Raw genomic sequence first — 11,568 nt, 5'->3', positions numbered from 1 at the left:
AAAACAGGAGAACGAAAAACCAGAAAACTAGGATAGTAGTTGCATGGGAAACAAGTGGGATGAGATTAGGGTCTGATACTTAGGAAATCCTAAATGCAGCTATTTTTTACATGGACAGTATTTTCATCACAGAATGAGAAATTCTACTGTGTCATAACATTTCTCCATAGAATGGTTTTGTTCAGAAATGGCTAAAACACTTCAAGAGCACATCTACAAGCAGGAAAATACACAACCATTACTAAAGAAATCCTATGGTTCTGTGAGGCTTGTAAGGGCTGGGGGTAAATAGCGTGAGGAGCTTGACCTATTGAAGATGACCACCGAAAATCCTACAGAATTTTGATCAAAATTATTAATCAAAAAACCTGCCATAGTACAATGATGTGCTGGAAACCTGCATTCCTTGCCCCTGCTCTGAATTCTCTCTGACCTTCTGTAGGAAGTCTGAAGATTAAACTAGACCATGCCAAGTCATTCCAAGTTATTTAGCTTGATACAAGAAGTGGTAGAGGAAACATTGAATTATGCATTAATATGCTCAGGGCAACATTCCCAGGGAACTAACACAGAAAAAAAATGAAAAAGGCAAGTACTGCATACAAATTAAGGCTCAACAAATAATAATTTCTGCAAACAAAAATACTAAAGGTCACAGAGGATGAGCTTTTCACTTTTTTATCTATCAGTTTTATACGTGTGTAAGAATAAGAAGAATTCTTCTTGTTCTCTGAATAAGAGTGGAAGATACACATTGGTAGGCAAAGTTGATACTTACAAAATATCAAATGAACTTAAAACAAGAGTAAATTAGTTTTTAACTTGGAAACAAAGGACAAAATTGGTGACAGAGCCCAATGTCCAATTCATGGTGATGTCTTAGTGGGATCTGAGATCACCACAGCTGAACAGACATACGTCATGGCAAAGGGCAAGCTACGTAGCTTTAAACGCATGGGTGCCTGCTCTGAAAATAATACCTGTGTCAAAACACATCAAGGGAACACAATGCCACTTCATTGTTTTCAGTCTTCCGATGCTAAGAGTCAAACGTTTAGTCATCAAAAAAGAGAAGGCTCTGGGAGATCTCATTGTGGCCATCTAGTACTTAAATGGAAATAAACTTTTTACATGGTCTGATAGTGAAGACCATGGTCTGAAGAAAGGATGGATTTGAACTAAAGTAAGGGAGATTTAGATTAGCTTTTGGGAGGACATTTTTCCTTCAAAGGGTAGTGAGGCCCTGGCACAGCTGCCCAGAGAAGCTGTGGTGCCCCATCCCTGCAGGCACTCTAGGTCAGGTTGGATAGGGCCACGGGCAGCCTGAGCTGGGGGGCAGCCCTGCACATGGCTGGGGATTGGAACTGGTTGGAGTTTAATGTCCCTTCTAGCCCAAACCATTCTATAATTCTGTGGTCAACATTTCCGTATTAAGTACTGCTTCATGCATGGAGGCATTTGCTGTAAAAAGTTCAAGAGGGGAATTTGGTCTTCTGGATAATAACTCTCTGCTAACTATTGCTTGTATCTTCAGAAACTGCAAGTTATTTATGATCAGATGTTGATAATGAAAATGTAGATGCCTAAAATAATGACTAACTCACAAATCACTTGCAGAAAAAGAGGAAGCCTGTTAATCACCTTAGAATAATGAAACTTTTACCATAAAAATACTTAATAGTGGGACTACAAATCTAATAGCCTTTACTCTATTCACAAGGGACTTGCACTTAACAGAGCACGCTAAGATTTCACTTATGATTTTATTGTTGTGGAAAGTGGTAGGATATTTTCAGTAAGCCCACAGGGTTATGGAATAGAGTTTGTCATCACATTCACAGTAAGTTGCACCACAAAAAACTTAGTCTAGGTTTAACTGAGATACTGAAATTAAACAACTGGCAATGTGACTTCCTACTGTAGTCTCAGCTTCTCTGTAACAAAAGTGTAAGTTAAATAATGGTTGCTTCTGAAAAAACACCACTTATGGTCAACCCAGAAAAATACTAGTGACTTCCAGCTATACATACCTGTACGGAGAAAAAGACATGATAATGAAAACACTCATCATATTCTATGTTTTGCTTCAGTTTATACACAGTATGAGAGAATGGGGCTTACAATGATCATCAAGGGGGATATGTGGTGCTAAGTCAATGACATGATGGGATAGGGATGTGTCGAACATTTCAGTGTTTAGAAAATTAGTAACCACAATATCAGTAGAGTCAGAAAAACTAGATGGCTTCAGACAAAGTAAAAAAGTACAGACTGATTGTAAAATTATTACTCTTTCCTCAACTTATAAGCATATGCATATACTGAAAACATGTAACACTCCCACCATCTTAAATTTTCACATCAGATCGAATTACCACTATGTGAATCTTTGATGTTTAAATTTTGTTATGAATGTACCTTTCTTTTGCTGATCATCATCTGTATTAGCCACACAGGCTTAAAAATTAATCAGAGTATCTAAGCTGAGCATTATTTTATTAGCCAAGCTTACTTTTGTTGATCTATTCTGTTGCTGACTACCTCAGGCTCCAATTTAGCAGCTAAAGATCCCTTTGTCTATAGTGGTGGATCAAAGGTCAGACTAACTCCAACCATGTGGAGCCTAATGATAGCTAAGGGAGACCCATGATGGATATAAAAATAGAACTAAAGATAAAGGCTTTAATCACAAGTGACAAATTACATTTTTGATGTGTCAAGTTCAATATTAATTATTTTCAGCTGCTCTGCTTTTTCTTTTGTCTTAAGGAAACTACAGCAATCTGCTGACATGCATGGAAAAGTTCAGGTGCAAAATGACCTCAGTTCAGTTTGCAGATTTACAGGAAACCATATACTATCCTTGGAGCGTTTAAGTACTGCAGCCCCTGGAAGTACCGTGGCCTGTAAAAACATAAATCAGGAGAGAATAGTGCATTTTTCCCAATTTTAGAATGAGCTAAATCTTCTAATTTTGTTGCGTTTTACAGACTTACATAAAACAAGCAGAAAGCAAACAACAGATTTCTGCCCAAAGAAAATCAGCAATTGTCTGCGAAAAGATTTCTAATAAAATAACTTTGCCATAAATCATAAATAACATGAAAGAAGTGGTCATCTCTTTTCAAATTTTCCAGCTATGATGCTCCTTCAATGTCAGTCTGAGTCATCCATCCTCTAACAAAAAAGATTTATTATGTTTTATGCATTTTGCCCCTTCATAAATCCATTGCTTTCCCCGAGATTTTCGAAAACATTTTTTATTCATGGTAGAAAGCAATTAGGCTGCAAAAATTAATATATCCAGAAATTCTCTGAAGAAGAAGGGGAAAAATGAGTAAACTGCATTGAAGTTTCAAAGGAAACTAAGGTATGAAACGTGACAAATACCAACCTAACCATTTCTCTTTCTTTACCTTTGAACTAAAATTCAAATATTTTCAGATCATTCAGTAGAAGTATCAATGATATTTAATCTGTTGACTATATATGATATTGAGCTAGTAGCAAAATAAAACCTAGGGAACAACCATGGGGGAGTTTAAATATTCAGTCATACATAGAATCAATAGAACAAAACAAACACAAAAGGCAGAGTGATCAAAAATAATGTCTGAAAATATTCTTAAAACACCGATAACTGCATGCAATTATTAATCTGGGTTCTCTTACATAGAATATCTGACAGATCAGTTTTTCCTGACTATTGAAAACAGTAATGGTATGAAACAGAAGTACTCAAGATACTAACACAATCCTAAACTTAAACAAAACTAGGTAAGAGGTCATAAATTCTCAAAAATTCATTTGAATATAATTAATTAGAAATAGCTCATGATGCCACTTTGTAGCATCAAATGATACCACAAAGTCTGTAGCAAATTCGAAGAACAATTACAGAAGGCTTTGTGCTCAGATAAGAACTTGGAAAAGTAATACAATCAAGAACTCTGAGAGAAGGTATGGGATAATGTATAAATTGTGACAGAGATTTACCACTAAAGCAGCCATACACATTAACTCTTCTACTATTGTGAAAGCCATCAAGCGCTGTGGAATAAGCCAAAACAGAGATTTGTCCTGTTGACACACGGTCAAAATGAGACAAATAAAATGGACAAGCGGGCAGGTGTGAAACATTTATTTTCTTCCACTAAAAAGGTATTTCTGGAGAGAACAAAGCATTTCATAAAGTGGAAGAAAAATGCAGTGGGTTGACTGGGCTTCTATGTCACTGGAGGGAATGATTTCAATCTGTCATCTCAACCAATAGGTTCCAGAACCAAGATGCAGATGGCAGAGATGAAAAAAAGGCTAGAAAACAGGAGATTCATTGAAACACCTTTTAGCTATTAAGCAGAAAGACTGAGTAAACTTCATACTTTCTGGCTAAGAGTTGAACACCAAAACTGAAGCAGCTAATAAGGTGGTAGACAGAGAAAGGAAGGATTTGCAGCAAGCCTAAGAGGATAAAAGAAGTTTTGCACCACAGGATCATCACCAGCTGAAATCTATCCTTGTTATCAAGTACAGTGTGACAATCCCAGACTGCAAATTGTTCTTGCAAAAGAACAGAGAGGAACCCAGGGTCTCCAAGAGTGCTGCAGCACAAGAGTGTTTTATAAAACAGTTACACATACGATACTGTGTTTATGTTTTTCACTAGTGATTTTTTGATCTTTTTCATAAAATACACATCATAAGAGGAAAAAAATAGATTATTGAGTAGCAGGGAATTTAGTGAAATTTATTTTGGTTTCTGGTTGGGGCTACAGCCCCAACTTTGTACTCTTTGTTACTCTTGTAAATTGAAGCCTGGTCCTCTTTTTGTCAATAAAGCCTTGATCAACAGGGAAAAGAAACAGAAGACATGCACTAGCTGGACTGTTTGAACTTGTCTCTTTTTCTGACTGATTCCACTACTGACCTCGGAGAAACCCGTAGGTATTACTATGTGATAAGGCTATAAATTCTTCCTTCAGCTGTATTTGGGAACAATCACATTAGATTAAATTATCTTTCTCTCATCATTACCTGACTAATGCTCATGAAGATGGTGTTCAGAATTATAAACTGAATATAAATGAGTCATCACGCTTTACTGCATTAATGTGCGCATGTTTTCAGAGAGTGACCTTTGGACTGACCTGCCAGAGGTATAGCCAAGCCATCATTCCCTGACAGGCTTTTACTGAGGGAGAAAAAATCTTCGTAATAACACAGAGGAATTTACTAATCTGACATCTAGTTTAGCAGATTAATCTTGGATTTTCTTTGATCATGACTGGCAACAATGTGCAGCAAGTCAAACCAATCAACAATTATTAATTAAGAGAACAATGAAGAGCAGAGGCTATTTAGTTATGAATGGCACACACTGACTGAATATTATGAGTTCCCAGATGAAAGCTGCATTTCCTAAGTGACGCAGATCAGAACTAGATAAGCTTCAAGATAGTTTTACAATATAAGAGGGAAGTCTGAAAGAATGTTACCGCAGTCCAGAGGGGGGGGGAGGGGGGGGAGAGGAAGAAAATGAAGCTGTAAAGCTGCCTTTAGTACCAAGGCATTCCACTAAGATTCATGCAAGTAGGTCTACAAATGTCGGCACAAGCCCTACAATAGATACTTGTGCATTGCTTGAAAACACCAACATTTGAAAATCCTCATAGGCCCCATGAACAAAAACTAAAGAACAATGACCTAGTTAATCTGTCTCAGCTTTTCTTAACATTACGTGGTACAGTACTGCTCACACAATACAAAACCATCTCAAATGATAGGCCCAGTTATTCAGCTGGTGCAGTCTCATTTTTGTACTGCAATCAGGGTAATTATATTTCTTTATGCAACTATGAATGTGACTTCAGATATTCTAATACTGAATTTTCTGTTTCTTACATTATGTAATACGTAAACTTGAGAATTTTGTCAAGAACTTGCTGCTTTTACAAAAGTAGACTGAATGAATACCTGACTCTACCCTTGTGATTGTTAACCAGGTCTATGCTGCTACCTGTGTAACATTATAAAGAGTGACTAAGCTTTAATTATTCTGGGAAATGCAGTAAATATAAAACAAAGCAAAATGCTTAAGGCCATTTTATTTTAATAGAACAAGTATAAGGAAGTAACAGGCATGTACCAGCTTAAAACTTTATTACTTAAATAATTGCATAATTATACACTGGGAAAAATCAGTTGATACAAGAAAAATACTCTTTAATGTTTGCAGTTTCTTGTGTTCTAACATTGAATAGAATTCTTTATGACCAAATAGAAGCAGATCTTGTAAAAAATTCAAGACACTCCTTATTACAGCATTCAAAGTTTTTCTCAAAGTTGCTTGTCAGCAAAGAGTGCAGAAGTGACTGGTGCTCCAGTGCTCAGAGCAATGAAGCAGCCTTGTAGGTGGGGGGCACTCTGGCACTGTCAAAATTGCAAAGCATATGCAAAGCCAAAAGCAGTAATGAGATGAACATCTACAAAGTGGAAATTTCTAATAGTCCACAGCTCTGCATCAAGCAGAGAAAGAGCTAATGAGATCCAAAGATCAAACTAAAATCAGTAATGAGGTAAACATTTTTAAAACATGGCTATTTAAAAAATAAAACCGCACAAAGTTCACCATCACTTGAAACCAAGATTTAGTATTTTGCAGCTAGATGTATTATAGACTGAACATGTTAGCTACATGGTGAGCTTGTTTCACATCTGTTAGGCAGAAGATTCAAGCACAGGACACATATCAATCCTTTCCATTTTAAAATCCATGAGCACTTGTCCAATTTTGATGATAGCTGTATAGCCATACTATGAAAAGGCTGAGCTGATGATTGCCTACATTTGTCCACTGATCCTGTATAGTCTTGCATTCATATGATTTCTCCCTATAAATATTACATTATTGTTTAACTTTTCAATTAAGATGTTGCTATCATAATAAAAAGTTATTTTTGTTGAAGTTTTAAGAAATGAATTAAAATCGCCAACTGATCTTCTGTTAAAGTTATCAAATGGTAAAATACATTAACACACAGCTAGGTACTTCATTACATGCAAAAGTTACACTAGCAAACTTATATATCATATACTACCAGTAGTGTTTATGGTTTCTGCACACTTAAGCACACTGTGTATCAAATGTTTATTATTTAACAACTGTGACTAGTTTGTCCAGAATTCCAGCTTCTAATTAGTGGAAAATACACAGCCTTACAAAACTTAGCAAGAGAAGCAGAAGGAGTAGCATTTGAAAATTACTACTACTTGTAAATGACATTTGGGATGACTTTGAGTCTTTTTACCAGTATAACATACATCAAGTTCAAACGTAGTACACTTTTATTCTGATTTTTTTTTTTTTTTCCCAAATCTTTTGCTCAATTCCACGGTACTTAAGAAAAACATTTACTTATGCAAGTTATAAATTTCAAATAATCTCTGGCCATAACTAGAACATTTCTATTGTATCTGTGTTATGAAGTTGTCTCTTCATATGGGACACCAACTCAGCTCTTCAAATGTGCATATATAATTTCTTTATGACCTAATCATCCATAAAAAAAGGTAAAAGATCTGCTCTAAGCAAAGAAACCAGAACTACAGCAGCTAGGCTGGATCATTTCTGATGCTAGAAATACCCACTATAGTATCATATCCACGCACATTTGATTCTTCTTCCCTCCGTCATCTGCCACCAAATATCTCTGTATCTTATTTACAGCTGGATAAACTAGAAATAACTGCTGGTGTAAAATCAGATGAGAGAATAAATGCAAACAAGTAATTCCAGAGCAGAATTCATCACTCTAATGCCCTGAATACCCTTTGTTATAAATCTTTCCTACATAGGGAAAGGGAATGTGTATATGCCTGGAAAGTGATTTCATATTAAATGCTTATCTCATTTCTGTGGCTGGCCTAAATGAGTCAAACAGCAAACTGTAGTTGCTCATTTGCCTTGGACATTATTGCCAAATTAAGTTCTAAGCATAAATGCAGAAATTCAACAAAAGCAAAAATAAAAATAAAAAAAAAAAAAATACAAGATGAAAGAATTGCATAAAGACTGGGATGTATTTATGACTAAAAAACACAGTTATTTCTGCCACAGAGATCATATATACGGTATCTACTCTATTAGTTTTAACCACAAGATACCAGAAAATGCAGAGGTGCAGAATGTGACTGTTGTGATTGAGCCTACATTGAATTTGCCAAACCTCAAAAGAAGTTTCTCTTTTAAATTCATCTGCAGGCCTGGCTAAATCTCGCTTCTCCTTTAACACAGAGAAAACTGCAGAATAGAAAAAGTCTTTGTGGTCTGGCAAGTAGCCCTAATTTCATGAGCATTTCTTACTACATAAAATTATATTACATGAGTCTTGAAAACTTAATTTCATTTTTTGTTAGAGTAGTTGTAAGAGATGTTTCTTAAAGAGACAATTTTCATCCATGTGTAGACCCAGGCTAACTACTTTTGCTTTATATAATCACAGAATCACAGGTTGGAAGGGACACCTGGAGATCATCGAGTCCAACCAAGTAAAGCAGATTCCCTACAGTATGCTTCACAGAAAGCTGTTCAGATGGGTTTTGAGTATCTCCAGAGAAGGGGACTCCACAATCTCTCTGGACAGCTTGTTTCAGTGCTCTGTTACCCTCACAATAAAGAATGTTTTCCTCATGTTCATTCAGAACTGTGTTCCAGTTTGTGGCCATCTCTGTTCCTGTTCATTCCCCATGCTGCTTGCATTGGTATACAAGCACATGAGAGAAGAAAAGGGAACAGAGGATCCATGTTTCCACAGAGGAATGCAAGAGTATCATTAAGATTTACAACCTGACACACAAGTTATTTTTCAAAGAATTCACATCAGGTAAATTAATACCCACACTCAGCAGACGATGGTCAAATTGTTGTCCCCCGTAGAACTTTCTCATTTCTCAGACTGCATTTTGAGCAAAACTAAATAATACTTACTCAAAATTCAGCAATCACTTCAATAAAAAAATCTGTATTTTCTTGTGGGACTACATACATTGCACATCACAGTTCCAAAATTCTGAACTGAAAATGGCTCAGGATGTCATCAGTAGTGTTGGCAAGCAATCTCTATAAGGGGTCTCAAGCTGAGAAATGATAAATTGAAGGTAACATATAACACCAATATTTCGGGAAAGAGGATTCAAAGAAGAAAAGCCAACAATCGAGACAATAAAGAATCACATTTCATTAAATCATTTAGCAATTTCTTCAACCACCTCACCAGGGTTTGAAGCCAATCATCAGACTCAATGTGCCTCATAACGTAACTAGTAAAGCAGTAACAGATTTTGGAGGAGAATTAAAAGCTGCAAAGAGAGCAAGTAGAAAGAAAACCAGCAGAGAGACTTAAGTATATAAGAAACTAATATATTCTAATATTTAGCTGGAGAAGTTACACAGAGCAATGAAGCATTTTAAAATCATCTCAAATGATTAAAAAGACCAGTAAGACCGGTAGAACTTCTCAGAGACATGATACTCAGACCAGTATCAGAGCAAGATGAAAAAAAACATAAGGGCTGCTCCAAAAGTAATGTCTCCTATTTTATTATGTTAGCCCACGACATTAGAGGTGGATGTTGTTCAAATGGCAGCAGAGGTTGAACCTTCCTACCAGTATTCTGATACAGTTTGTTGCCTTGTGACAGATGGCAGCAGAAGGGCAGTCTGATAAAGTGGCAACTGATGTGTGTCACTGAATTCTTCCCCCATGAGAAAAAATTCCATCCACTGACATTCATCAGTGGTTGCTGAAATCTTATGAAGACCAAACAGAGGATGCAAGCACAGTGAGGCGGTGAAATGGAGCATTTCACTAGTGGTGACAGTGATGTGAGAGACAAGTCATATTTGGGGTGGCCATGTAGACTGTTGTGAGCACATTATGCAGGTTCTTGTTCACGGCTGTAGAAAACTCAGAGCTAATAGAGGCAACTATGGCAAAAAATAGTGTTTTGTAGCTGAGAATTAGAATTATTGTACTCTTTGTATCTGTTGCAGTTTCCATGTAAATAAATAGGAGGCATTACTTTTGGAGCTTACTTTTATATGTACCAATACAACACAGCTATAGGTCTTAGTCTTTTAGCACCATACATCAAAATAAAGGGGTACTCAGTAGAAGAAAAAGGCTAAATTAAATTGGTATGTGATACTTTTTCAAATAAGACTTTTAAATCAAATTAGGCAGAATTTTACAACGCTGATTTGCATTATTCTTTGTAATTCATTAAGAATTAGAAATACAAATTTAGAAGAGGAATGACAATACAAAACACATCTCTCTGCCACACTCTCTCCCCTTGGCAAAAAGAATATTACAAAAAAGCTACAGAATACATACACAGGAGAATGAACAATTTTCATTTGATCTTGGTGGTAGAATTCCACATTTAGAGAGGCAGGAAAGAAAAAAAAGCTCTTAAAAGGGTTTATTCAACATGGTGGCTTTTAACATCAGGGGCTCAGGCTTGACAAGTCAAGGCAACCTTCCATTATTGAACATGCGGTTGCTACAAAATACTGCTTTACAAAAATAAAAAAGCACTGTGCAGGAACACGTGAGCCTATGAAACTGCTAAGGGACCTGAAGAGATTTGGTTCTAATGTTAGAATTAGGTAATCCAGAACTGACGTTGAAAACATTTATCACAATTGTGAAATCTATCACATGGATGTTACCTCCGCATATAATTATATACTGCAGCAGATTGCAAAGCTTATAAAAAGAAAAAATATATATCCACACTTCCCAGTAAAACAGTATTTCCATTCAGAAATACACAGTAGGGACAAAAATTAAAAGCCAGTTGTGCCGTTACATTTAAAGTCACAGAAGCTCTTCGTATCACATATTTATATATTCACTCAATGAGAAATCATGAATCTGAAGGCAATATATCATCTGACTGCTTTATAAAAGAAACTAATTGCTTCTCCCCAGCAGTTTGGCCTACTCAATGGCACTGGGCAGGAAAAATCCTTTTTGCACAGGTGTACACATATTCCTGCTGCATTCACAAGGGAAACCCACACTACAGTATATTCAGGTGTCTGGAGTCTGTCACAGGGAGAAAAAGGGAGAGAAAGAAAAGAAAGAAAAAAACCCTCTATTTGAAAGCAACGCTTTCAATCTTAAAATCTGTTACCTATGAAATAAAAACGAAATCATTTTGTTGTGTGTCAAGGAGACTGTCAAATGGACAGCAATCTGAGGTGCAATTTTCCATTGCATATGTCTTGCAAAGATAAACATCTGATCAGAACAGTTTGCTGCTAGTAAGTGAAAATAAGAACCAGAACTAATACCGTAACTGCCAGCAGCTTCCAGATCATTAACTATTGTTTATTTCTCCTCATGTTCAGACATCAGACTGGAGTGATGGAAGATATAGTCATTAATTTGGGAGTCATTTCAAGATGTTCCCATAAACACTGAATCAGGATACTGGCAATCTGCCTAAGAAAACTTGCTGCCAAAAATTGAGTCTTTTTCTTTTTTTCTTTTTTTTTTTTTT

The 11,568-nt window shown here is 36.2% G+C and overlaps 1 long non-coding RNA gene across 1 annotated transcript in view; it reads right to left on the bottom strand.

Annotated features, from left to right (window-relative positions):
• Positions 1 to 11,568, bottom strand: part of LOC116216373 — a 125,564-nt gene that overhangs the window by 881 nt on the left and 113,115 nt on the right. The gene's annotated exons all lie outside the window — the stretch shown is intronic.

This window comes from Meleagris gallopavo, chromosome 2, assembly GCF_000146605.3.
Source record: "Meleagris gallopavo isolate NT-WF06-2002-E0010 breed Aviagen turkey brand Nicholas breeding stock chromosome 2, Turkey_5.1, whole genome shotgun sequence".
Lineage (NCBI taxonomy): Eukaryota > Metazoa > Chordata > Aves > Galliformes > Phasianidae > Meleagris > Meleagris gallopavo.
This window is presented reverse-complemented; position numbering and strand designations above follow the sequence as displayed.